The 27001-nt window shown below is 47.6% G+C and overlaps 1 pseudogene; it reads left to right on the forward strand.

Annotated features, from left to right (window-relative positions):
* Window positions 1-20843: 20843 nt before the first annotated feature.
* LOC136162717 (large ribosomal subunit protein uL16-like) lies at window positions 20844-21265 on the forward strand (annotated as a pseudogene).
* Window positions 21266-27001: the final 5736 nt, after the last annotated feature.

Raw genomic sequence — 27001 nt, forward strand, 5'->3', positions numbered from 1 at the left:
CATTATGAACAAGAAGAATGTTTATCATGTGAGATAATACAACTGTGTTTATTTAAGCTTATGTGGTTAAAGGCAGCAAATTCAGAATGTATATGCTGTACTGACAACTCAACTTCTAAATCTGTTTCCGCTGAGGGTTCTTTCTTTTCTGACTTCTTTCAGCTTCCTTTTCCTTATCTCAGGAGTTCCTGAATGGAGTCTGTGGACATTTAGACACTTAGAGAAGCACTACAGAGGGTCCTTAACCCGTAAAATTGAAGGACCTATGTGCTCTTATAGACTGGCTTTCATCTGATTTTCAAAGGGACCCTGGACCCCACAACAGTCTCTGATTATGCTCCTTGTTCACATTCAGCAGGAGAATGTTCTAGGCAAGACCTGTATGTGCACAAGCAATTTGGCAGAAAGAATCCTGATTCTGGCAACACTACAATTCAATTGAAATCAAGCTGCCAAATAAACTCTAGTAGACTGTGACTCTCAGCTGTGCTATCTCTGTGAAGTATGGGTCATAGCGTTTGCCCACTTCACGGGGTTCTTGTGAGGGAGACAGTATTTGATACCTGTAAATCCCAGTGTATCATCAGTGCAGGCAGGTGGTAGACATTATGAACCCCTAGAGCGTCCTTCCTGGAGTGGCTGCCAGGGGCCCAGCACCACCCCACCCTCCAGGGTCCCCCATGGCCAGGAACTAAAACACAAGCCCAGGCCCACCAACTCAACCTCCTGAACCCGATATTCTGTGGCCTTCAGAAGTGACATTTCTCCTCAAGGGCGGTTTCTACGAGCACTGACCAAGACTCCCTGAGGCACACGTCTAGCCTGCAGGCTCCAATGCCACCCCCACCCCAGCAGACATCACAAGAGAGAAAACAGCCTCCACACCCCCTCAGCCCTCCGCCTGAGACTGTTTCCTCCTTCCACCTTTGGCAACAAAGCCACTTCCTTGTCCTCAAGGCACCTACGGATCCCACTTCTACTTCCTCCTTGACTTTCGTTTCTCATACCTTGTCTTGAGCCACATCCTCTGTGCTAGAAACAGCTCCCACTTCCGGCTCGCCCAGCAGCCTCGGGGCACTTCCTCCCTGGCTGTGCTCTTTACAAGGAGCCCTGGGCGCCTGCCTCTCCAGGAGATGTTTCTAGCCATGCTGTCTCCCCAGACGGGAAGACGGCAAGTTGGGAGGACCCTATAAATATGCTGTATGCTGGAGGCCGGGGTGGGGGGGGGGTCGTCCTGCTGCCGTGGCCACTTAGACACAGCACAGACCTGCCAGTTCCCACCCTGAAGCCAAAAGCAAGAGAAAGCTGCTCATGGCAGTTCCTAGAACTTCCTGCCTATTGCTGTTTTTCCCATTCTCCTGTGGTCCCAAACTGCTACCCCTCGACCAGGTATTTGCAGGTGAGCCAGTACTGACTGGCTCCTTTCAGGTGAGAGGCTGAAGTAAACTGAGGAAAGCTGCAGGGAATTGAGACCAAAGGTGAACAAGCGCGCCAGAGGAGCCAGAGGAGCTGAGGATGGAGCAAAGCGCCGAGTGGTGGCCTGTTAGCACCGAGGGCGTCACTTCACCAGGCCCCCCGAGGGTCACTGAGACAGATGAGGAGAAGCACCTTCAGCTGGTATGAGGGCCCTGCTCCCACAGTTATTAGCTCTGTGGCCTCCAAGAGGGTTTTTATTTTTTTATTCTTCAGACCTTTGTTTTCTTATCTGTATAGATAGAGTTAACAACATCCCTTACAAAGGGATCATAATGTAACTGAAAATGAAGGTCCCAGGGCTCGCCAATAAAGCCAAGAAAGAAGCAAGTTAGTGGGAAAGAATGTTAGCTTTATGTTGGATGCCAGCAACCCAGGAGGAGGTGAGGAGGAGAGTAGACACCTGTCTAATGGTCCAACTCCCGCCCCGACCTCTCACAATCGGGGGACAAGAGCTTTCATAGGTGGAGAGAGGGAGCTACATGTAGAAACAGTGCAGTCAGCTCTGATAGTCACCTTGAAATTGGTCATGCGGTGGTCTGATCAGCGTCATCTTGATTGTTTTAAGTACAGTTAATCTTCTGTCCCAGGGTCGATTTGTTCCCATATCTCTGAGGCCAGTTCTTGGAATTGTGGCAGCTTATGTCATGGCTACCTTCTGGTCATCGTGTAGTTAACTTCTTCCACCTGATGGGGGTTTCAGTATCTACAAGACAGCTCACAGGATATGGCTCAAAATATTATCTATAGCCCTTGAGAAGGAACTGAAGGTCCTTGACTTTGCTTACTGACTAAACTATTATTGTTCTGTCCTGTTTCACTGCTTTTCTTCACTTCTGCCTTCTCACACTTCTCTGATGAGTAAATTCATTTTTTGGCTTAAGTTTCTCTACGGACAAAAGGCAGATGGAGGGCAAGTGGGGGAAGGACCATAGGGTTCTGCTCTGTTTCAATAAGAGTCAGTGGAGAAGATATGGGTAGAGCCCTTGGCACACAGTATGTCCTCACTGCAGGAGAGCTGGCATCATCATCACTTGGCTGGGTACCAAAATGAGAGTGATCTATTACTAGGCTTCTAGACAGAAAACTCTAGAATAGGATTCCCCACAGGGGCCAGGAATTCCCACTGCCAGCACTGAGTTGTGCACATGGGCCCAGCCCAACCCCAACATACAAAATTAACTACAAGCTCTGAGGGCACTGAAGGATTATGGTGATCATGGATCACAAATCAGATGTATTTCTTAAAGGAAGTTACAATGCTTGACTTTCCTCTGTTTCCAGAATCAAGTGCCCCCAAAGGATTGAGCCTGGTGGCTGTTCAGTCTCTAAGTCATGTCCGACTCCTTGCGACCACATGCACACCAGTCTTCCCTGTCCTTCACCATCTCCCAGAGTTTGCTCAAACTCACGTCCACTGAGTCAGTGATGCCATCCAACCATCTCATCCTCTGTCGTCCCCTTATCTTTTTGCCTTCAATCTTTTCCAGCATCAGGGTTTTTTCCAATGAGTCGGCTCTTCACCTCAGGTGGCCAAAGTATTGGATCTTCAGCTTCGGTCCTTCCAATGAATATTCAGGGTTGATTTCCTTTAAGATTGACTGATTGGATCTCCTTGCAGTCCAAGGGACTCTCAAGAATCTTCTCCAACACCACAATTTGAAAGCATCAATTCTTCGGTGCTCAGTCTTCTTTGTGGTCCAACTCTCTTGAGCCTGATAGCGGTGTTGTTAAGAGACAGATGATCTTCTTATGGTTTCTCACCCTGCACCCACACCGCTCCCCAGAAAGTTTCATCAAAGGTTTTATAGTCTCCATGGCAACTGCTGAAGCCCTGCTCACCTGAAACCCCTGCCCCCACTGCCCCAGACCCACCAGGGTGACAGCCCTGGCTGCTGAATTACTCAGCTTTTGCAGATCCCTGAGCAAAGGTTATTTGCAATGGCTTACTCGACTGGGAGGTGAGTACTTCGTTCCTGAAACCAGGTGCTGAGATGACACACACTTCCCTTTAGCCGTTGGAGGGTTATCAGGCAAGAAATCATAGCTCCGAGGAGCATTAGAATAACCAGATGGATAGAAACGAGGAAGAACCTGCACCAGCCCATCAGCCTGTGAGTACTTTCTGGAGAAATGTGAGCCAAAGAAATTATGCTTGTCTCCACAGTAGCCATTGTTTATGACATTTATACAAAGCACCACCTGAGAAGGCGGATACTTATCGTCAGGGTTGAAAAAAGTGCTTTCGTAAACTCAGTGCAGTACAGGCAGGATAATGCCCACCCTCAGCTAGCTGCTAGGACTGTGTTGAAGCCCCTTCCATATTCAGAAAGGTTGTCTCAAGTACACTGAAGAGGGAAAAACCAACGGGGGTGAGGGGGAGGGGGTAAATCACAAACTATATCCGGCTACAGAGAGTTCAGAGTGAGGTGGGGGAGGAATCAAGCTTTCCCAATCTACCTAGCTCCCTGCTCGACAAATGACAATGACAGGATTGAAATTAAAAGGGAAGGAACACAATGCCCTTTTCATTTCACTTCAAGGGCAACTTCTTTGGGTTTGTGGTAGCATTTGCCAACCCCTCACCTAGGATTCTCCCCAGGGACATAAGAGCTTACAAAACAGCTTTAGAAATGGCGCTAACCTTTTGCAAGGTGAGAAGTCTGCTTCGGTTTTTCTCTCAGGGAGAAAAGGGAACCGCAGGAAGCAAGACTAGAAATACACTGCAAAGAACACCAACACCAAACTGAGTTAGTAATTCTGAACACCCAGGAATACGTCTGTGCTTCATTCATTCAACTCACCTTGGTTAGACTATTACCTACCAGACACTGGGAGGTATTTACTGGGATGTAAATATGAATAAATCTGGATCTGTGTCCTTGAGGAGCTCACAGGGGAAAGATAGATACTAAGCAAACAATTATGTTACCAGCATCACACCAGGGATAAAAGCCTGTGGTATTGGAACCAGCTGGTCCACTCTGGGGTTCGAGGACAAGAGGATTTTGCTGGAGGGAGAAGGATGGAGACTGGATAAGAAGATGCGATTGAAAGTTCAGAAATGGGAACTCCAGCCACATCTAGAGACGCACCTCTGCCTTCCTTAGTGCCTCCTTAGAACCTGCCTCCTGTCACTGCAGAACAATGCAAAGGTTAATGAGAAAATGTGAGAAGCCATCTTGAGAATTTCTAGGAAAGATCTTAGAGTCATGACATTTGAGAGCTCTTTCGTATTAGACAGATTTTTGCTCCTAATCAACAGGATTCCATCTGGCACCATTTTTATTGCTGATCAAGATCAACTGCTGTATTTTTTTAAGGTATACCTATCTCCTGAAAGATCTTCAAATACATCTCTGTGTTTTAATCAATTAAGGAGTATTTACTGAACACTCCCTTGTGCCATATCCTGTTTGCCGTCTATAAATAAGTCTTCAAAAGTGCAACAAGGCAAGAGTCTATCAGTGGCACCAGTCTTCTCATTTCCCTTTCATGTCTATCCATTTGGTCCTCAGTACATACTTTTTTTTTTTTTTTCTTCAAGAAAAAATATAGCCAATCATGCTTTTTTGTGTTTTTTATTTTCTGAGCAAGGAGACTAACTTGCAATAGAAATAAAGACAATGGCATCTGGCAAGGGGAGCAAATGTTATATGTGGGGATTGGGGTTTCACCATCCCTAGAAAATGAACTTACACGTTAAAGTCCAAAATTGGACGTTGATGACGCAACAGATTTGAGAGTGAGTTGGCCGAAGGTATCAACGAAAGCCACTAATTCTTGGGAGAGCACAGGCTCAACTATACACGTCCACCATCGACTCATTCGTGAATCTTCTCTGAAGGGATGACCAGCCTTCCGAGAGGTTCTGAGACAATGCACTGATTCAGACACTTCGCCCTCTCTTGTCTGAGTTGTATCTGGGCATTGTGGGTTGTTTTTTTTTTTCCCTCAAGTCGACAGAAGAAAAAGAGTGCCAAGGTTACTGGTGCATTCAATGATTGAGAAATGTTTGCCATTTAAAGCCATTTCACTTCCTGCCTGATACCACAAAGAAGCTTTTTAACAAAGTTAGCCTTTGCTTTTCCTAACGTCACTATGCATCTGGCTTATTTTGCCCACTTTTCATTTTCAACACTGAAGATAATAATGAAATGCTTGTTTCCATTGCACAGAACAACTATATTTCAAAGCAGTCAATTAAGAGAAGAAAAGTCAGTGGGAGACCTGAGGCGGTCAGAGAGGAGGGATGAGCAGAAGGATGGCCCAGTGGGAGCAGAGACAACAAGCGACAGGGACCAGATCCTCACCCTCTCTGAAGGCGCCTGGCCACAGTCAATTTCCCGTGGGAATCAGAATCCTCAGGCAGTGGAAGGATGGTGAACAGTTAGCAACTGCTAGAGCAAAGGCCACCCTCGCTTGGCATTAGCCCTCGCTTCCCTAGCCCTACAGATGACACGTGACTTTATCCAGCTCCAGCCAAGAATAGAAACACCACGAATGGCCTTGAGATCCCCCAAGCTAATTACCAAAGCAGGGAGAACCCACACCTTCTGTCGGGACCAGCACTGCTCCTGCCAAACCTTACTGTTGCAATTAAAACTCAAGTTCTTCATGATGCACAGAATATCTAGTTTCAAATAACGAAAGCCACTGCTTCTTAAGGACTTACTCTGTGCCAAGAACTACACGTTTTGTGTGCATCTTCCCATTTAATCTCCTCGACATCTTCCAAGACAGATTTTGCTGTCTCTCTTTACAGATGAGAAAACAGAGACATAGAGTTAAGTGATTTGATCTGTATCAACTGTTAGTAAGGCCACCACCCAAGGGATATAAACACAAGTCTGTGCTCTTGGTTACCAGCTACACTGCTCCAGGACTTTCTGGTCAACCTCCCAAGTACCTATATTTGAGACAACCCATTTCCAACAGTGAGGATATATTGGCTATCTCCACATATATATCCAAGCAGGAGACATGAGTTCAATCCCCGGGTCAGGAAGATACCCTGGAGAAGGAAATGGCAATCCACTCCAGTATTCTTGCCTGGGAAATCCTATGGACAGAGGAGCCTGGTGGGCCACAGTCCACAGAATTGCAAAAGAGTCAGACATGACTTAGCAACTAAACAAGAACAACAACAGCTACTAGCCCATGTGACTATTGACCACTTGACACGTGGCCAGTCTGAGTTGAGATGTTTAAAGTGTACCATACAAAACATATTTCAAAGACTTAGTATGAAGAAGGGGGGAAAAAAAGTCACTAATTTTTCTGCTCATTACATGTTGAAATGATATTTTTGACATAGTAGGTTAACTAAAATGTAGTTTTTAATTTGTTTTCATGTGTTTCTTTTTACTGTTTAAAATGTGACCGTGCGACAGGTTCAAGTCACATTCGTGGCTCATGTTACACTTCTCTTGGGGAACACTGCTCTTGAGGCACGTGTCTGGTGAGGGTGACAAGTGAACAGAGCTGCCCCTGTCACAAGTGAGCAAAGAAAACGAAGAAGGCACCACGGGGAGGCCGTGGGAGAGCAAGTGAAATGCTACACTTGGGTCTAAAGAATGCAAACACAAAGCTCAAGTCCTTCTGAAGGACCATCTAGTTGACAGGTGTGTTAGTCGCTCAGTTGTGTCCAACTCTTTGTGACCCCATGGACTGTAGCCCTCCAGGCTCCTCTGTCCATGGGATTTTCCAGGCAAGAATACTGGAGTGGGTTGCCATTTCCTTCTCCAGGGTATCTTCCTGACCCGGGGATTGAAAAGATATAATCGACCACAATCACTGGCCTCTACTCTAGAGACTCAGCCACAACCCAGTAAAGCTTTAGTGACTAGATATGAGTAGGACAAACATTGACCGCAAGGAAAGTGCTGGATTCCACTCTGGGCATCGACATCAGCTCCAACGCCAGCTCTGCTCTCATATCCACCTTGATCTGGGCTTTATTTGTATCAAGTGTTTCAGACCCAGAACCTCTCTCCTCCTGGACAAGGCAAGGCCCAACCCCACCTGCCTCATTTTTATAAACCACTCCCCTCATCCCAAACTCCTTTGCAGACTGTGACATACACTATTTATTATCAACATCTTCCCTTGTTTCTTGCTAGAAGAATCCCACTTCAGTTCAGAACAACCCTAGGCCAGCCCTGGGTCATGGCCAGGATTGGTCTAAGTCATCTTAACCGTTCTGCTCCTCACTCTTCAACCGCCCCTTGTAGCAAGAGGGGTGTCATTGAATTCTGGGCTTGAGACCAAAGCCAGAGGCTGTTTCAGTCTTTCAAACTTTGCTTTTCTTGATAAAAGGAAGAAGGCAGGGCTCAGAATGTCTCTCCTTGCCCTGCCACCATCATCCTGCCTCAGACATGACAGCTGGGGCTGCGACAACCATATTGCAAGTATTAGGGGAGCCCCAAGAAAACTGCACAAAGTTGTCACCAATAGCCCCCCTTTCCTGAAAGCCTCTGCTGGCAGCTGCTAGTGGACTTGCGTGAGCAGTTGAGTTGTTGTCAGATCATAGCAGTAAGACCCCAGGAGGTTAAAGACCCAGAATTCTTCAGCACCGCAGGAACCATGTGCATGCATGTTCAAAACGATCATCCATTGGAGGTTCCAATGGACCAGGCGTGAAATGGCTCTCACATTCCCCCGGTTACACTCAGTCACGGGGCCACACCTGACTGCCAGGAGGATATGAAAAGAGTCAGCTATGTGTCCATAAAGAAAAGGAAATAGCTCTGGTGCAAAATGAAAATACAGGGGCCCAGGCTCACGGTTACTAAGAATTTCAAAACAGTGACCCAGAGCATTAAACCAGGTGCAGCTATACGGCAGAAATGAACACAGCATTGTAAAGCAAGTGTACTCCAATAAAAGTAAACAGATAATGTTTTTTAAAAAATTTTAAAAAACAGGTGCAGGGCCCTTCCAAACATAGGCTCAGGGCCACAGCACACTTTGTAGAACTTGGTCCTGGGTGGAGTAGGCTCTCATTAAAGGGCAGGTGGCATCATCTCTGTTTCTTGGTCCCTAATGGTACCCACAGACCATGAGGCATGTCCTCCCATTAGCATCCTATTTTGTGCTGCTTTTTGTAGTAGTTCCTTGAAATAAAGAATTACAACAGAAAAGCTAGAGTCTTGAAGCACTTTAAGTGGCTTGAGGTGAGCATCACGTTACCAAATTGATTCGAAACGTTCAGAGTAATACTGTCAAGAAAAAGAAAGCATCCAGATTTGAAGGTTCGATGTGGCTTTGAAAAAAGCAGCTCCAATTAGTTTGCAAATTGGGTTAAATGTGTGGCCTGCTCTCTTTGACAGCGGCTCCTAAAACTACAACTTAATGATGCTCTGAATAGTTGCGTTTTTATTGAGTGGTAGTATAAAAGTGCACAGAATAACTCTCTGCTGAAATCAAGAAGTCTCTGGCACCACCTGAACCAAGCTCATTTGTCTGTTTTAAAGCAATTGCATTTGGCCCTGTGCATTGTGATTCTTGTTGGCATCGCCCTAGGATGCAAGCGTGGGATTATTCTGCCATGGCACTTAGGCCCGTGGCCTGGATAGCCTAAGAGCCCATCATGGTTTTCTTTAGCTGCTATCAGTGCAGCCACGCCCACGGTAGCCTCCCTTCCAGCCGGCCCTCCTAGGCCACATCAGAGGTTTCCAGAAAGGGGGAAGGCCAGGCACACAGACGGCAGCTTCTGCCCCCTGAGCATCCAGGAGGGAACCAGCAGCAAAGGGAGGGCCACACCAGGCTCTGAGCTCCCAGGTAACATCTGGGCTTCATCTTCATCCACGCCCTACATTGCCATGGCGAAGAGGAAGAGGAGGCGGAGCAGAGGAGGAGGCTTTAGCCTTCTCTCAAGGGCATCATCCCCTCACTGAGGGGGTGAGATTGTATCTTCAGCTGTTTACCATGTCAGCCAACCATGCCCAGAGTGTGAGGCCATGGTCCAGCCACCCAGCTCTGAGGAGAGTGGATGCAGAGGATTCTAAGAACTGCCCAGCAGCCTCCTCCACTTCCCCTGTGAAGAGGGGACAGTGACAACAATCCTGCCCACCCTGAGACGGCGCGCCCTCTCCATGACCCCTTCTCTTTCTCAGCACAAAGAGACCCCACTTGCCCCACCTGGCAACAAAATGTTAGTACTTATTGATTCTATCTTCTTTTATTTATTCTATCTTCTTACATAAATTAATCTAAAGCTCTAAGAAGTAAATGGGGAAAATTATCTTGGATCCATTTATCAGATGAGAAAGTGAAAGAAAGTCACTCAGTCGTGTCTGACTGTTTGCGACCCTGTGGACTGTAGCTTACCAGGCTCCTCCATCCATGGGATTCTCCAGGCAGGAATACTGGAATGGGTTGCCATTTCCTTCTCCAGGGGATCTTCCCGACCCAGGGATCAGACCCAGGTCTCCCACATTGCAGGCAGATGCTTTCCCCTCTGAGCCATCAGGGAAGCCCTATTAGGTGAGACATAAACCCAAACACAGCTATATTTGTTGTATATACAAATATATATAACACATGCACATAGGGACACACACGCACACCAATTACAGGCATTTCCTACACGTCAAGAGATGAGAGCACAAAGCTCTCATCACGTCTCAATTATATTCTTGCTGGTGGTACTGCTGTCCCCATTTTACAGGTGAGGAAAGTAAGGCTGTTAGAGGCAGGAGGTCCATGCGTACAAGTCATGGAGCTGAGAGCCAGTGCGGACTTGGCCAAACCCAGAACCCACGCTGTCCACTGCTCCCGGGACAACAGAGGGACGACGGCTCTTCCAGGCTTGGGGCCGAGGATCATACCAGTCCGTCTCTGCCTCTCTGTCTCCCTGAGAAAATCTGCAGCATCAGTGATTGGGGGTGGGGATACAAGCAGGGGAACGACCTGAGGGGTCCCCCACAAAGGAGACCTGGGGTAACATAGCCTGCATTCTCAGCAATAGTTTCTGTTACCTTCTGTTGCTTGAATCATTATAAAGTGTTTTTTAGGTTATACATGTTTATTCTAAAAAGTTAGGGGGAAATAGAGTATTATGAAAAAGAAAATCATGTTATTGTCTCATTACCCATGTATAGCCACTGTCTATATTCCTGTGCATTATCTTTGGTCTGTTTTTATGATACAGCACACACACATGTCAATATAGGCTATATATTAATGTACGATTTTACCTGATTAGGCACACACTACACCTACAGCTTTACATGCAACCATTTAAGTCTAACATTACAGGGTAAACATCTCCCTGTATTATTAACTATACATCAGTGTGACTTGAATGGGCTTAAAATATTTTCTTATATATGTGAAAACACCAGGATTGATTTAATTCTTCCTCTGTTTTGGACATTAAGGTTGTTCATTTCCAATTTTACCCATAGACTAGGGAGATACATTTTAAGACGAAATCCTGGAACACAGATCTCTATGAGCCTGTCGAAATAGTTCCTGAGCATAAATTCCTTGGAGTTAAAATGCTGAGTAAAAGGCTGTGAACATTTTTAAGACTCCTGATCAATATTGCCAAATCGCTCTCTAGGAAGGCATTACCAAGTCATGCTATCTTTGTTGGTGGCTTAATGAGCTGAGTTTGGATTTTATATACGAAAGAGGGAAATTTCAGCTGGCGGATCTAAGGCCTGGCCTGCTTCACATTTCTCTACAGGCATACATCCACACCCATTTGCATCCATGGACTCGCAGAGGGTGGCACTTTGTAGGGAGGTGTTTAGGAGTGGGACAGTGGGAGGGGCCAGGTGAAGGATAGAGGGGACCACGTGGTCCTGGGGTTTTGCCCCAAGAGGAGAGGAGCCTGTTAGAACCACTTACTGGACCCCAGAGGTTGCAGAGCCAGGCAGTCTGCCTCAGACCCAGGGATCCCTGGGAAGAGGCCATCCACTCATCTGTGTCTACAGGAAACTGGGGATCTACTGGCCCCCCTGCAGGCTGGAAGCCTGGGGCACCCCTGGAGGTAGCACCCTGCTCTGGACAGTGACCTCCAGGCCAACAATGACAGCAGTAAGACACCAGCCCATTCATTCATGGGCAGCAGCCCTGGATGGAAGAGGCCAGTGACCTCATGTGACCTCATGTGACCTGGTCCATAGGCAATTTCGGGGGAATGTCAGAAATAACTGGGTACTCTCTGAGAGAAAGTGCTTCCTTGGTGGCTCAGTAGTAAAGAATCTGCTTGCAAGGCAGGAGACCTGGGTTCATTTGCTGGGTTGGGGAGATCCCTGGAGAAGGATATGACAACCCACTCCAGTACTCTTGCCTGGAAAATCCCATGGACAAAGGAGCCTGACAGGCTACAGTCCATGGGGTTGCAAAGAGTCAGACACAACTGAGCAACTGACACTTTTTCTCTGGGAGAAGTCTTACCCTATCACTCAGGTTGCAGCTCTCGGGCCAACAGACAATGGAATTAGACATTCATAAGTTTTCCCATCATTTTTAAGCATTGAATTGGTTTTTCACGGCAGGAATCCATTCATTCATCCTCGTACTGGAAAGCTAAACTGCAAGCATTTGGATGGTGGCGTCCTCAGCTCCATTAACCTTAGTGGGGAATAAAACCCAGGAGATGGAAAACTCTGTCTCCTGGCTCACAAGCTCAATCCCGAACAAAATCTCTACCATGGTCACCTATGTGTAACAGCTCAGTGTGGCTATGACCCTCACAAGTTAGCAGCCAGCAGAAGAGTGTGGTCCTCAGAGTGAATTACAGTCAGAGGGAGGACAAGCTGAGCAAAAGTCGGAGTTAGTGTTTCAGTTTACACCTCCCTAAAAATATAATTGTCTACTTAAGAAAGCTTTTTGACTTCCCAGGTGGTCGAGTGGTAAAGAATCCACCTGCCAATGCAGAAGACACAAGAGATATGAGTTCCATCCCTAGGTGGGGAAGATACCCTGGAGTAGGAAATGGTAACTCTCTCCAGTTTTCTTGCCTGGAAAATTCCATAGACAGAGGAGCCTGGCGGGCTACAGTCAATGGGGCAGCCAAGAGTTGCATACAACTGAACGACTGAACACACACACACAAGAAAACTTTTTGCCTTGTTATCAGAAATTAGCAAATGAAAATGTATTTCCGGAGATGTATTAAAAGTTCACAAATATAGCGTTACATAATAGAATAAGTCTAATCAATATTTCAATCTATGAAAGTCATGTGACTTATCCTTAAAGTGATATGCTTTAGAAGAAAAGTCCAAATAACCACAATTCTTATTTGTCATCATCAAATTGTTTTTTCTCCATCAAACCTCAGTCAGCACTTATCCTACAAATAATATTAGTAACTACTGATTATTAAATTTTATTACTTGAATGGCTTAGCTCATTTAATCCTTACACATCTGTGATGTGGGGAATATTATGAAACTCCTTTCACAAATGAGACAGCTGAGGCTGAGGTCAAGTAGTCTGTCCAGTTTCCAATGTTTAGTAACTCGCTCAAACCAGGCCTTGCTCGGCTCCAAATCTTACAGGCTTAAATCCTATGTGCACCAAGCATTTGCAACCACAGGATCAAGAGTTACTGAGTGCATATTCCCTCGTAGGTACTTTATATGTCATATCTAGAATCCAGCAACCTCATCCTTCTAAGGAATACAAAGTCATGAAGGAAGCCCAGACCCAGACCCAAAGCCTGCTTCCTGCCCTTTGGGGCCATCCTACTCTTCCAGGCCTGCATGGAAAAACCACCCTGTGGGGCAGGGGGTGCCTTCTAAATGCTGATGCCCAGAGATTCTGATCCCATTGGTTCAGGGGGCCCAGGGTTTCTGCATTATTTTAAAAAGTCTTCAAAGGATTCAAATAGTCCACTGGGCAGAGGGCTAATCACCCCTGCAAGGTCCTTTCCTTCCTTCCAAGTCTGCACTGCGTAGTCATGGGCTCTGGGCCCTGTGTTTACCCCGAATCCTGCCCCCCAGGGGCTGCCAGGTGGTGAGGGGGCTGATGAGGAAGCAGAAAACCACAACCAGCCTAAGAAGTTTCCCAGTGAGGGCCTCCAGCATGCCAGGAAGGTTAGAGGAGAGAGGCTGGAGGAAGGAGTCTTCAGGGAACAGTCAGGAGAAGGTCCATGGAGGAGGGACTTTAAGATGAGTAAGAGTCAGCTGAGAGTAAAGGAGAAAAGGAATCTGCCCACTGTAGCGTCTCCGCTTCTCTTTACTGCCAAGGGGCATGAGAACACACCGCCCACCAGAGATGCCGCGCTCTCTGCTGACCCCTCGGCCCTGCCGGGCGCGGGCAGGACCAACATCTACCCACCAACCCAGAGGAGCCGCAGCCCCAGTCCGACTGCCTGGGAGATGAACTCAGTCAGGCGAGACACGTGGAGTTCAATTTCCATTTCAGCTCTAAAGAGCAAAATGGGGATCTGGGTGGAAGTAGGATTGTCGGCGATTTTTCATTATAATTGGGAAACTCACCCAGAAAGGCTGCGAGAGCCGAGATAATCAATCTCTCGTACCGAGTGTCAGGGCAGCCTTCCCATCTCATCCCACAGGGATGGAGCAGAAGTCCCGAGAGGCCCCAGCGGCGGGGGAGGTGAGGGGGGGGGGGGGCGCTGGTGTCACGGGAAGCCCCCTTCCCACAGACTAGTTCCCACTGCCAGAAAAAAAAAAAAAAAAAAAAAAAAACACAGGGCGACATCCCCACAGCTTCTCAAGGTCCATATCAATCACCTCCATCTCAATTCCCTTTTCTCATCAAACCCCAGCCGTGAACCGGCCCGGCCTCATCAGAATTCTGCAGCGAGGGCGCCAAGACTACAGGAATTGAGAACTAGGTCACCCCGCGGGGAGGGAAGGTCACCGTGTGGTTTCATCTAACTAGGTGGCTGGAAAGCCCCCAGGCCCCAATCCTCCCCTGAGTCACCAGATCTCTGTCAAGTGGCGGATTTGCAGAATCCGAAATTCATTCTTATGGATAAAGAGCACGGGGTGGAGAAGGAGCACAGACCATTGTTGAAATCAGATCTGATCATTCAGGGACAATTTCCTGGGTACCTTCTCGACACCCCACCCCAGGGAACAAAGCCAAGGGACACTCAGCCCTGGCCAGTGGCTCTGATTGAAAAGAGCTCAAGTCCCTGCTGGGCGCAGAAGCAGGGTGGCCGTGAGCAGTGTATGGCTGGGGTGCTGGGGGTGCGCAGGGCAGGCAGAGAGAGCCTCCGGCCGTGATGCTTGGGTCCAGCTGAGGGTGAAGAATGAGGAGGGATTTATCCAGATGAATACACTCACTGGTATCCCACCCACCCCCCCCATTTGGTAAGAAAAGTAAGACTCCGGGAGAGCAAGCGTCAGCTCTGAGGTCACAGGGGTACTGGCCTCTCCCTAGAGACCGTGGGCTCAGCATCTCACCCCAGACACCCAGAACACAAGGAAGAGAACACAGGTTTGGGCTGTGGAGACCAAAGGTTATAGGTGAAGTCATGAGTGGGCATGAGGTTGCCCAGAATTGCAGAATGAATGGAAAAAAGTGATCAGGCCAGAGTCCTAGATTCCCACCACTACCTGGGGATACGGAGAAGAGAAACGGTCTCTAAGGGCCGGCTTGCTCAGTCGCTCAGTCACATCTGACTCTTTTGGACCCCCTGGACTATAACCCACCAGGCTCCTCTGTCCATGGGATTCTCCAGGCAAGGATATTGGAGTGGGTTGCCATTTCCTCCTCCAGGTAATCTTCCCAACCCGGGGATTGAACTCATGTCTCCTGCGGCTCCTGAATTGGGAAGCCCTCTCTCTAAGGGAGCTCAGAAGAAATAAATAGGAGGAAAGCCATCCCTTATTCATTTTTACTGAGAAACAGCCTGGTTTCCTATGAATTTCTATTCCCAAAAAGCTTCTTTACACTGCAGAAGTGAAAATCACTACTCAGGCCAGAACCCAAAACAGGACTAGAGCAGAGGCAGAAAGTGAGAGATGGCCTCTGCCTGATCTGGTCAAGGAAGGCTTCCTGGAGGAGAATAGTGTTTCTTCTGAGCTAAGGCCCATATGGGCTTCCCAGGTGGCTCAGCAGTAAAGAATCTGACTGCCATTGCAGGAGACATGCGTTCGATTCTTGAGTTGGGAAGATCCCCTGGAGAAGGAAATGGCAACCCACTCCAGTATTCTTGCCTGGAGAATCCCATGGATGGAGGAGCCTGACGGGCTATAATCCATGGGTTCGCAAAAAGTCAGATACCACTTAGTGACTGAATGACAACAATGACGCCTGTATATAGGAGAACTCATGGAGCGGAGTAGAAAAATTGCCTTGAAATAACACATAAGTGGATTCAAAATGTGGCAAAAATCAATGTTGTACATGTAAGTTTTTGGAGGTAGCTTCAGATATGTAAATACCCTAAAGAAAAATGATGTGGAACACTGCTTATAAGTGGTTTTCATGAGGTCATGACTTTTATTGAATCATGAACTATTGAGCCGTTCTATCTTTAATTTGAAAAAGAAAATTCAAGAGATGACACAGAAACACATCAAGGGAAGTTTATCTGTTTGTCCCATTAAAATATTACCTGCCAGAGGAAAGTATGTACTATAATTATTACCCTTGCTCAATGCATGCTAAATATCTCCACGTGGCCAGTGGTTTATTTTCCCTTCAACTTCTCTGCAGTTATTTCAGCTATTTCAGAGAAATCACCTCAGGTAAGTCAATTTGAAGTTTAAAGAAATGAGACTTGGACTCAGAGATAAATAGTATCATTGCTGCCGATTTCATTGTTTCAAATACAAGATTTTATTTTGAGAAGAAAGTTTAATTAACCAGAGGTGGATCACTAAATTCTTTGACTTTAAAATCGTACTTTCTGCAAGATTTCACCTGTGAAATTCACAGCCTTTAATTATTGCCTCACATCTTAAAAGGGAGAACCTTTCTTCTGAGTGGCTAATAACATTATTATCCGAGGTAATTACAGATCCGGGGTCTGTGGTCCATCGCACCAAAATGCATGGACCACATCACTCTGGTTTTTGAACTCTGAAAGTAATTTGTTAGGGAAACACTTTCTCCCCCATGCTGAAACAGTGTTGATGTTTTGGATCTGCTGTTAATTTCTGTTCTTTTATCTTTTTAAAAAGGGGTGAGGTGGGGGAGAAACATTTAGAAATCAGTCCTTTACTGGATGAATTTCTTCACTTCCCAGAAAGCAAGAAAACAATTGTTTCCTGTAATTGGACAGTTTGATTGGAGGCAGGTGGTGCTGAGCTGAGGAAACTGGAGCCACAAAGCCAATTTTGGCTTCAAGCACATTTCCTTGCGTTTTCAACTCCGGCAGCACAACATGGAAATTGGCTCCACAAAAGCCGACTATAAATTTAGTTCCCATCTCTGTAAGTAGCACCTTATCAGCCATGAAGCGCTTTAGCAACTGGGGCCAGTGTGCACATCTGACATGACTGCAGCGCTGCCCTGAGATACCCCAGCCTTCATTTCTCAGGCCAGTTCTTGCTGCCACAAAACAGGAATTTATGAACAATTCTGGAAGCATCATGTGCCATTGTTTTTAACACACGGGGATTATTTTCTTCTTCTGGGTTCGCTGACCTTCGTGTAACTCAAGTTGCATTATCTTGAGTTAATATTTGCTTTCAATATTTTGGAGTAGCAGGCTGTGTTATCCACAGGTCTGTAACGGGACCACAAATTACAAACATCAGTCCAGAGAAAGGGCCAAAATCAGAGGCGTGGAGGGTTCACGGGAGCCATCTGTGACTCCTCTGCTGCTTCCCACCCAAACGTCTCCCAGCCTTTCCCTTGTTTCTCTGCCTCCACCCCCGCCTACCGCAGCTGACAAGCGATAGTCCTTCGTAGAGAAGCTGCGGCTCAGAGAGGTGAATTGCTTTGACCAAGGTCACACAGGAAGTTAAGAACAGAGACCTAATAGGCTTAGAATCTAACTTCCCAGCCCACTGCTTCAAGTCCATATTTCTCCATTAATTTCCTCCCTGCTAAAAATCCATAATTCAAAACAGTCATGTTTAAGCAACTGGACACAGTAACAGGGCGGGGTTGGGGGTGAAGAAAGGCAGGAGGAAATTTATCTGATGAGTCTATCCAATCATTGTCCTTTGTATATTCTACATATTAAATCAGTTACTCCAAAGCTCCACTCATTTTGTCACTAATTTCTGGCCATGCTTAAATTTTCTTTAAAAAAATGTTAATCTGATGGTTACATAAATTTTAATCTCCTTATTTATTTTTAGTAGTTGCAAATAATCTCTTCTAATCCTAAATAAATTAATGGCTTAAATAACCTCATTCCCAAATAAATTTCACCGGGTCAATCTACATATCTGTATAGAATTATTTTACCAAAAAAAAAAAAAAAAAAACAGTTTGCAAAGTTTGCTTAGAGCCTTGGAACTACAACACTATTTTCCAAGGTGATTACATCAAAGGAAATACCATTAAATTTTCCTTTCCAAGCTAATGGGTACCCATGGTTTAAAGTCTTGACTTCATTAATGAGAGTCTCTGAATCTAAACCCCAAAGGTTTAAGTGCAAACAATGAGTCTCCTCCTCCACTCTGACTCTTTCCTTTTAATACTTGGCTTAACAATATTCTCTAAACGATGGTCTCTAAAGACACTCCAGGAAGAATTAGAGTTGTCCTCTCTCCCAGACTATTGGAGAAAGAATTCCCCAGCCCTTTGCGTGTGTGCTCAGTCGATTCAGTCATGTCCAACTCTTTGCGACCCTGTGGACAGACGTATAGCCCACCAGCCTCCTCTGCCCATGGGATTTCACAGGCAAGATTACTGGAGTGGGTTGCCATTTCCTTCTCCAAGAGATCTTCCCGACCCAGGGATCAAACCTGTGTCTCCTGCATTGCAGGCGGATTCTGTACCCACTAAGCTACCAAAGAAGCCCTCCCCAGCCCTTGGCTGTGTCATAATGCCCAAGGCCCAAGCTTTGTGGCTGCTACCCTAGTGGCTGCTGGTGGCCAGCAGGGAACAGAGCGATGGGCACACAAGCACTGTGACCATTTTCTAAGAAAGATCTCATGCTGATTAAACCTTTCAGAAAGCAGATTGAGTTTGCACAAGGAGACCTGGTTGATAGCTAACTCAGAAATCTTGGCATCCCTACAGAACCAATATTTTCACAGAGGTGACACAGTCTTAAACAATGTCGTCAGTGTGAAGGACACAGGCAGCCCTTCGATCAGCATCCAGCAAGGGTAATTTTTCCTCCACCTTTTCTGGAGAAAGAGGCTGACGAAGGGTTTGGGATGGGGGATACGAATGAGAAAGGTGGGTAGGGCGGTGGGGAGTTTGAGCGCCCCTTCAGCACTGTTTCAATAAACGCAGTCATGGCCACAACTCACAGAAAGCTGGCCCAGCCAGGTTCAAACAGGTTCGAGGATCTTGCTGACACCAGCTCCGCAGCTGTTTGGTTTTCCTAATTTGTGTAGAAACAGCTACACAGAACTTGGCTTAACCTCAATTTAACCACATAAAGTCAAAACCGTGTTGCATTTCCCCTCAGTGTGAGGCGGGCCAGCAGCAGTATCTTTAGAGCCCCTGGGCCTTAATGGACCAGGGCTGCCAGCAGAATGGCCCCTGCCTCTTTCCTTTCCACCGGCCTCTGAGTCTCCCATCAGAGAGAGGAGTTCAGATGCTGACCCACAGAGGGAACGGCGCTTACACAACCTGGAGACTGCTGCTGGGACCTGCCAAGCATGAGGAAGGCTCCGTCACGCACCATCTAGGCATAGGCTTGGGGATCAGGAGGGTTCAGGATCTGCCCCAGAGCTCCTCGCTGGCACCTAGAGATTCACACAGTCCTCTTGGCAGTTTCCTCCTCGGGCTGGCGAGTCCTGGCCTGCCTCCCTGGGGGCTGGTTTTAGAACAGATCATGTTCATGAAAGCGGCACACTGCTTGCTGAATGGCTGGTACTCAGCAAACAGTAACGTGAGGATTGACTCATCAATTCCCATGGTCTCCATCCATCCAAAGGTGTCCGCATCCACAGCCAGGCCAACGAGCCATCAGGGAATCCTGACACATCAACAGAAGCAGAAAACACGCGGTAGACGTCGGCCGCCCCTTTATGGTGGCTCTCACCCTCTCTCCCGGAGCCCACCCGCTCCCAGCTGGAAAGAAGCGAGCATTTCATTTCTGACTCCCTCTCTCTCATACTCACAGCCAAGTGACCTTCCTTTGCAGCAGCCTTCCATCCCCTTCCATCCCTCTCTTTCCCCTTCTTCCAACTTCTCAGGTCCTTCCTCAGCTTGAAGCCCAGCACACTGGAAAATTCACACCCTGAAATGCGGGAGACCCAGGTTCCATCCCTGGGTCAGGAAGATCCCCTGGAGAAGAAAATGGCAACCCTCTCCAGTATTCTTGCCTGGAGAATCCCATGGACAGGGGAGCCTGCCGGGCTGTAGTCCATGAGGTCACAAAGTGTCGGACACAGCTGAGCCACTAACACTTTTTTCTGCACTTGTACCGAGCCCCTCCCCACTAGACACCGGCAGAAGTAGGTAAGGATGAGAGAGCAGCCAGCTGTCCAGGAAGCACTGTCCAGGGGAGGTGGGCAGGAAGGCCCTCACAATGTGGATCTGACATCGCTCTCCTGCCCCTTCTCAAGCCACCCTCCTCTCTGAAGCTGAGAGTCACTCAGGGCCCTTTTTACCCATCAGACTCCATGCCTTGATTTCTGGCCCACATCTCTACGTGCCCAGGTCCTACCCATCAACCCTAATGCAGGGTCACCCAGCCCATTTCAGAGTTCTTACTGTGGCTCAACCACAAATCGGCCCCTATTGTTACTGACTTTCTATGTAAATAGATCTTCCCTTCCAGCTGGGAGGCAGGGTTGCTGGCATCACACAGAACCTGCTTCTCAGGCTTTGGTCTCAGCTGTGATGGAAAGACAACCCTCTGCAGGAAACAGCCCTGCTCCAACCACTGTGCCCACAAACCCTCAGTTTAGTTTGGATGGATTTCTAGCTTAGTCCTCGACACAGCAAACACCCTTATCGGGCAGGAGGCAGACTGAGAGAACTGCTTCTGCTCCATTTGGAAAGCTTCCTGCTCCCTGTGAAAAGCCTGGCTGGTCCACCAGACCCAGGCTCCATCAGATTTGGAAATCCCCCTGTCACAGTGTCCTCTTTCCACTCTCCCATCAGGAGGTCATCTAACTTTTCCTTGAGTTTCCTCAGGGATGGAGTATTCCCGCCCGTGGAGGCAGGTCCTTCCATCCTTAGACGTTTCCCGTTGCTGGGAGGAATTCCTGTGTGTTGAGCTCCCAGTGGACACCAGCAAGTCTCAGTGCCTCCCAGAAGATTCTCGACTCACTGTTGAAGATCATGGTGTCACCATGGGCCGCCACCCAGCCTGGCGTTGCCAGTATCAGTATCATAAGGAGAAGCTGTACCCAAAGTTTCACTTCTGCCGAGGTGTCCCTGATGCTATGGTCCACACCTTCGACCTGGGGCAGAAGGAGACCAAAGTGGGTGAGTTCCCACTCAAGCCCTGGAAGCTGCTCATATTTGTGCTGACACGTACCTGGTGAAAAACTGTGGCAAAGATGGCTCTCATTATCTGCATGCAGCTCCACCCCTTCCCCATCACCCGCGTCCACAAGACGTTGTCCGAGCTGGAGCTGATCACATCTGACAGGCTCCAGACAGGTGTGAGCAGTGCCTCTGGAAAGCGCCAGGGCATAGTGGCCAGGGTCCACGTGGACCAAGTCATAATGTCCACCCGCACCAAGCTGCAGAACAAGAGGCAGGTGATTGAGACCCTCCGCGAGGCCTTGTCCAAGTTCCCTGGCCACCAAAAGATCCCATCTCCCAGAAGTGGGGATTTATGAAGTTTAATGTGGATGAATTTGAAAACATGGTGGCAGAAAGAGTGGCTCATTTCAGATGGTTGTGGGGTTAAATACATCCCTAATCATGGCCCCCTGGACAAATGGCAGCTATCCCTTCCTTACACCTGCCTGTGTGCTAGGTCACTTTAGTCGTGTCTGACTCTGTGTGACCCCATGGAATGTAGCCCGCCAGGCTCTTCTGTCCATAGGATTCTCCAGGCAAGAATACTGGAGTGGGTTGCCATGCCTTCCTCCAAGGGATCTTCCCACCCCAGGGATCAAACCCGAAGCTCCTGCGTTGGCAGAGGGTTTCTTTACCACTCGTGCCATCTGGGAAGCCCCTCTTTACTCACGTCCTCCAACAAATCCTACTTTCCTCTCCAAAAAAAAAAAAAAAAAAATTATTGAGCACCAACTGCATGACTGTGAAAGGATAAAATGGAAAATGAGAAAAACTTAGGTCCTGTCTACCTAAGCCTACCATCAAGGGATCATTATAAGAAGGTAAGAAAATTATTGTGTAAAGAAAAAAAAAATAGACCAAAACAAAATACACCAAAGAGAAATAGCAGTGAACTTCTGGTTGTGAAAATACAAGAAGTTCATTTTCTTCTCTTCTTTTTTTTTTTTTTTGGTGTGTGTGTGTGTGTGTGTTTTTAAATGTGGAGCAATGATTATTTCTTTTTTCAGATGTAAAATTCTGATTTAAAAGGCATGTGCCCCCCATGTCACCACCTACTCCCACCCAGGGTATCCGGGAGAGCCTCCTGGTGCCAGGCTGTGGGCCCCATACAGGGTTCAGCTCTGGCTCCTCTCCACGCCCTAGCAGATCACAGGCTTTCAGGGAATACCCCCACGGGGGCAATGCAGTCGAATGTAGAGGGCACACAGCCTGGCAACACGGCCGGTCTGAGTGTGAGTCCCAGCTCAGCCCATTCCCTAGCGGGGTGACCCTGGGTGTGAGGGTCCCCCAGTTCCTCCATTCCCTCACTTCCTCTCCCACAAGTTGAGCAGCCCTGAAAGTGGTGCAGACCCACAGATGTGACACAAGCCATGGGCTCCCCATTAGCAAAGGTGATGGTTTGTGGGACTTAGTTGAACCCCAGCAACTGCCCTCATCCCATCTCTCTGTTTTTGCTTCCATCTGACAAAGGTCACTAAGCCCATTTATCAGACTACCTCTTAAGGGTAATGCCAGGGTGTTTAACGTTTAACATTGGCCCATTAGGTGGTATAGATGTGGCCTGTGAGTAGCTCTGTTCCTCTCCAGAGCAGGACCGAGGACAGGGCTGCTGGAGCAAGACCCAGGTTGAGGCACCCTGGTCTAGGAGGGACTCAACAAAAGCAGGTGTTCCAGCATTTTCCATGGCAGGCAACAGTAGTTATCCTACCCTGCCCGCCTCCCGTGACCCTCACTCCGCTTCACCAGGAGAAAGTACTGGTGTGATTGGAGCCGCAGGTCCCAGAGAACATAAACAATGCCGGGGATGAGGGTCATTCTCAGATGAGCCGAGATAAGCTAGTTGCCTGTTTTCCTGACCTTCACAGTCATTCACACACAGTGGATGGATGATAACATTTAACTGTTTCTAATCACTGCAGTGTCAGACTGTACTTTTTTGGGGCTCCAAAATGACCGCAGATGGTGACTGCAGCCATGAAATTAAAAGACGCTTACTCCTTGGAAGAAAAGTTATGACCAACCTAGATAGCATATTAAAAAGCAGAGACATTACTTTGGTCAAGGCTATGGTTTTTCCAGTGGTCATGTATGGATGTGAGAGTTGGACTGTGAAGAAAGCTGAGCACCAAAAAATTGACGCTTTTGAACTGTGGTGTTGGAGAAGACTCTTGAGAGTCCCTTGGACTGCAAGGAGATCCAACCAGTCCATCCTGAAGGAGATAAGTCCTGGATGTTCATTGGAAGGACTGGTGCTGAAGCTGAAACTCCAATACTTTGGCTACCTCATGCAAAGAGTTGACTCATTGGAAGAGACCCTGATGCTGGGAGGGACTGGGAGCAGGAGGAGAAGGGGATGACAGAGGATGAGATGGCTGGATGGCATCACTGACTCTATGGGCATGAGTTTGAGTAAACCCCGGGAGTCTGTGATGGACAGGGAGGCCTGGCGTGCTGCGATTCATGCGGTCGCAAAGAGTCGGACACGACTGAGCGACTGAACTGAACTGAACTGAATCACTGCAAATAGTGACTGCAGCCACAAAATTAAAAGAGGCTTGCTTTTTGGAAGAAAAGCTCTGACAAACATAGACAGCATATTAAAAAGCAGAGACATCACTTTGCTGACATAAGTCTGTATAGTTAAAGCTGTGGCTTTTCCAATAGTCATGTGTGGATTTGAGATTTGGACCATAAAGAATGTTGAGCACCAAAGAATTGATGCTTTCGAACTGTGGTCCTGGAGAAGACTCTTGAGACCCTTGGACATCAAGGAGATCAAACCAGTCAATCCTAAAAGAAATCAACCCTGAATATTCTTTGGAAGCACTGATGCTGAAGCATCAATATTTTGGCCACCTGAGGTGAAGAACCAATTCACTGGAAAAGACCCTGATTCTGGGAAAGACCAAGGGCAGGAGGAAAAGAGGGTGACAGAGGATGAGATGGTTGGATGACACCACTGAATCAATGGGCTTGAGTTTGAGCAAACTCCAGAAGATACTGAAGGACAGGGAAGCCTGGCATGCTGCAGTCCATAAGGTCGCAAACAGTTGAACACGGCTGAGCGACTGAATGCCTGAACAACAGCAATGACTCCTCCACACAGCAAAGGGTGAACTTAAGCCATTTCTTTGGGAGACTTTTAGGGTTTAAATGCGTTGTGTTTTCTGCATTAGGCATTTGTGAATACGAAATGAACCTCTTCCTTCCCTTTCCTATTCTCCGAATGAGGACAATCCCAGGCAAGCATCGCCAGCGATGTTCAGGAGATGGGTGGCCCAGAGTTAGCCCTGTCTTGGATAAGTCCCCTTTCCTCTTGAGCCCCAGTTCCCAGCTGTGAGATGCATGGTCTGGACCAGATCATGGCTCAGCGCCCTTCTAACCCCGCAGCAGTAACCTCACTCCCCTCCCGTCACCATGGTGAGTCTGTCTCCGGTTTTTCTCTTCGCTCTTTCAACACCACTTAATAAGTCACCAGGCTCTCCTTCCCGTCACATTTACCTGCTCAATGGACAAAATCTGCCAAGAATGCACAGTGCCTGGGGCAGAGGAAGCCAGTAGCACGCACTCCACCCCAAGGGCAACCAGAGAGCATCGAGGAGCCAGCCAGACAAGTGCTAGTTCCCAGACCACAGGCTCCAGACCCCTCTTGAGACCCAACTCCCAGCTGCCCCAACCCTGGGTAACCAGCAGCAAGAAGTGACATTTCTCCACCTGGAAGTTTACATCTGTATTGATGTGCCGGGGCTGCCACGACAAAGCACCACAGACCAGGTGGTTTAAGCAACAAGAATTTATTTTGAGACTGGAAGTCTGAGATCAAAGCGTCGGCAGGGTTGGTTTCCCTTGAGGCCTCTCACCTTGGCTTGTAGACGCTCTGCCTTCTCCCCATGTCCTCATGTGGTCACCCTTCTGCGTGTTTCTATGCCCTGATCTCCCCCCACTTATGGTGGGTTAAGCCCACCATGTGACCTTACATTACCTCAGTCGTTTCTTTAAAAATTCTGTCTCCAAATACAGTCAGGTCTGAGGTCCTGGGAGTTAGGATTTCAGTCTGTGAATCTGGGGGACACAACTCTGTCCATAATATCATCCATATTATTACTTTACCCATGAGAAAGCGGAGACTTTTCCTAGATCTCAGAGCAAACTGGGAAGGAAGGGAGGCAGGAAGAAAGGAAGCAGGGAGGAAGCAAGAGACAGGTATTAGTATATTTTTTAAATCCTCCATTTGCACCTTGATGTTCTGTTTTCCAGAGCTTCCCGAGTGGCTCAGTGGTAATGAAATCCCCCTCCAATGCAATAGCTGCAGAAGACCCGGGGTTCGAGTCCTGGGTCAGGAAAATCCCCTGGAGGAGGAAATGTCAACCCTCTCCAGGAGTCTTGCCTGGAGAATCCCATGGACAAAGGAGCCTAGCGGGCTGTAGTCCACAGAGTCACAAAGAGCTGGACACAACTGAGCATGCACACATGCATGCACCCATGTCACTTTCCTATTTCTTTAATGCAATGTGAAGATAAACTGCATCGCCCCCTTAAGATAGTCAGAGAAATGCACCTGCAAGCAAAGTTCCCAGGAGGCGGTGCAGGTGGCGTCTGCTGGGCAGAGAGGACCCGCGGAGCTGGCTGAAGTCCTTCCCGGCCCGCATTCCACTTCATGAGTCAGACCCAGCCTTCCTGTGGCAGGAATGTGCGGGCCTGCAGTGCTTATTCCTTCTCCACTTTGTGATGAGGCTTCTGATAATGGTGACCCTCCCTCCGACAGGTGCAATCCTACATCCTGATTCACCCTCTCCTGTGGGTGTCGGACCCAGGACCTCGCACGTGCCGGCCACCCCCCACTTTCCAGCCTACCAGGACAACCACGTCCATCTCCTCCTGGCTGGGAACTCAGCAACTGGGCACTGCTGGTGTTTTTTCAAAGGTTCAGTATCTGAGACTCATGACTAAATTCAGTAATAACACCACAATTTCACCAAAAAGCATTATAGTGATTACTGAGTTATATTAGGAGCTTATTTAAGATAACATCTTATTTGCACAATGTAGTTCAAATAGATGGTTAGAGCAGAGAGCACAGTTGTTAAACTCCTGTGTACATTAGCATAATCACACTGGAAGTGTGTGCCACTTTTAAACTATGAACAGCTAAAACTGAAGCATAAATATATGTCTTTTAAGGTGGTGGCACAGTTAGAATAAGAGGGTTTAGGTTTATATGTAAACAGGAATTTAGTTGTCTCTTTAGCACAGTACAGTAGGATGTAAAAATCTCTCCAAGACAGCTTTGTTAAAGAAGCCAAATCTCTCATCCCAAACTGCTGCATTTCATTAATAATAGTTTCTGTTTATCAGATACCTTCTCTGTGCCAGGCACAGGGCTGGGCACCTTACATAACTCTCTCATGTCATTTATTCCTCCTTGCACTATAACAATAAATATTATTATCCCCATTGGAAAGATGGTAAAATTGAGGCTCCGAGAGGTGAATTGACTTGTCTGAGGCCACACAGCTAGAACGAGGATTCAGATCTCACTCCAGCATCTGGGCACCCTCTGTGTTTCCCTGCATCTCTGTTGTTGCAGTTGTTCAGTCGCTAAGTTGTATCCAACTCTTCGCGACCCCATGGATGGCAGCACGCCAGGCTTTCCTGTCCTTCATCATCTCCCAGGGCTTGCTCAAACTCAGGCCCATTGAGTCGATGATGTCATCCAACCATCTCATCCTCTGTCACCCCCTTCTCCTCCTGCCCTCAATCTTTCCCAGCATCACGGTCTTTTCTACTGAGTTGACTCTTTGCATCAGGTGACCCAAATATTGGTGCTTTAGCTTCAGCATCAGTCCTTCCAATGAATATTCAGGGTTGATTTTCTCCTGTGTTACCTGTCAAAAAATGGGGCATGTCCAGCCAGGTTCCAGACAAGGCTCGGGGGTCTCCATCAGCCCCCAGGGCTCTCTAAATGACCCTGGTTGCAGAA

This window comes from Muntiacus reevesi, chromosome 3 (assembly GCF_963930625.1).
Source record: "Muntiacus reevesi chromosome 3, mMunRee1.1, whole genome shotgun sequence".
Classification (NCBI taxonomy): Eukaryota; Metazoa; Chordata; class Mammalia; order Artiodactyla; family Cervidae; genus Muntiacus; species Muntiacus reevesi.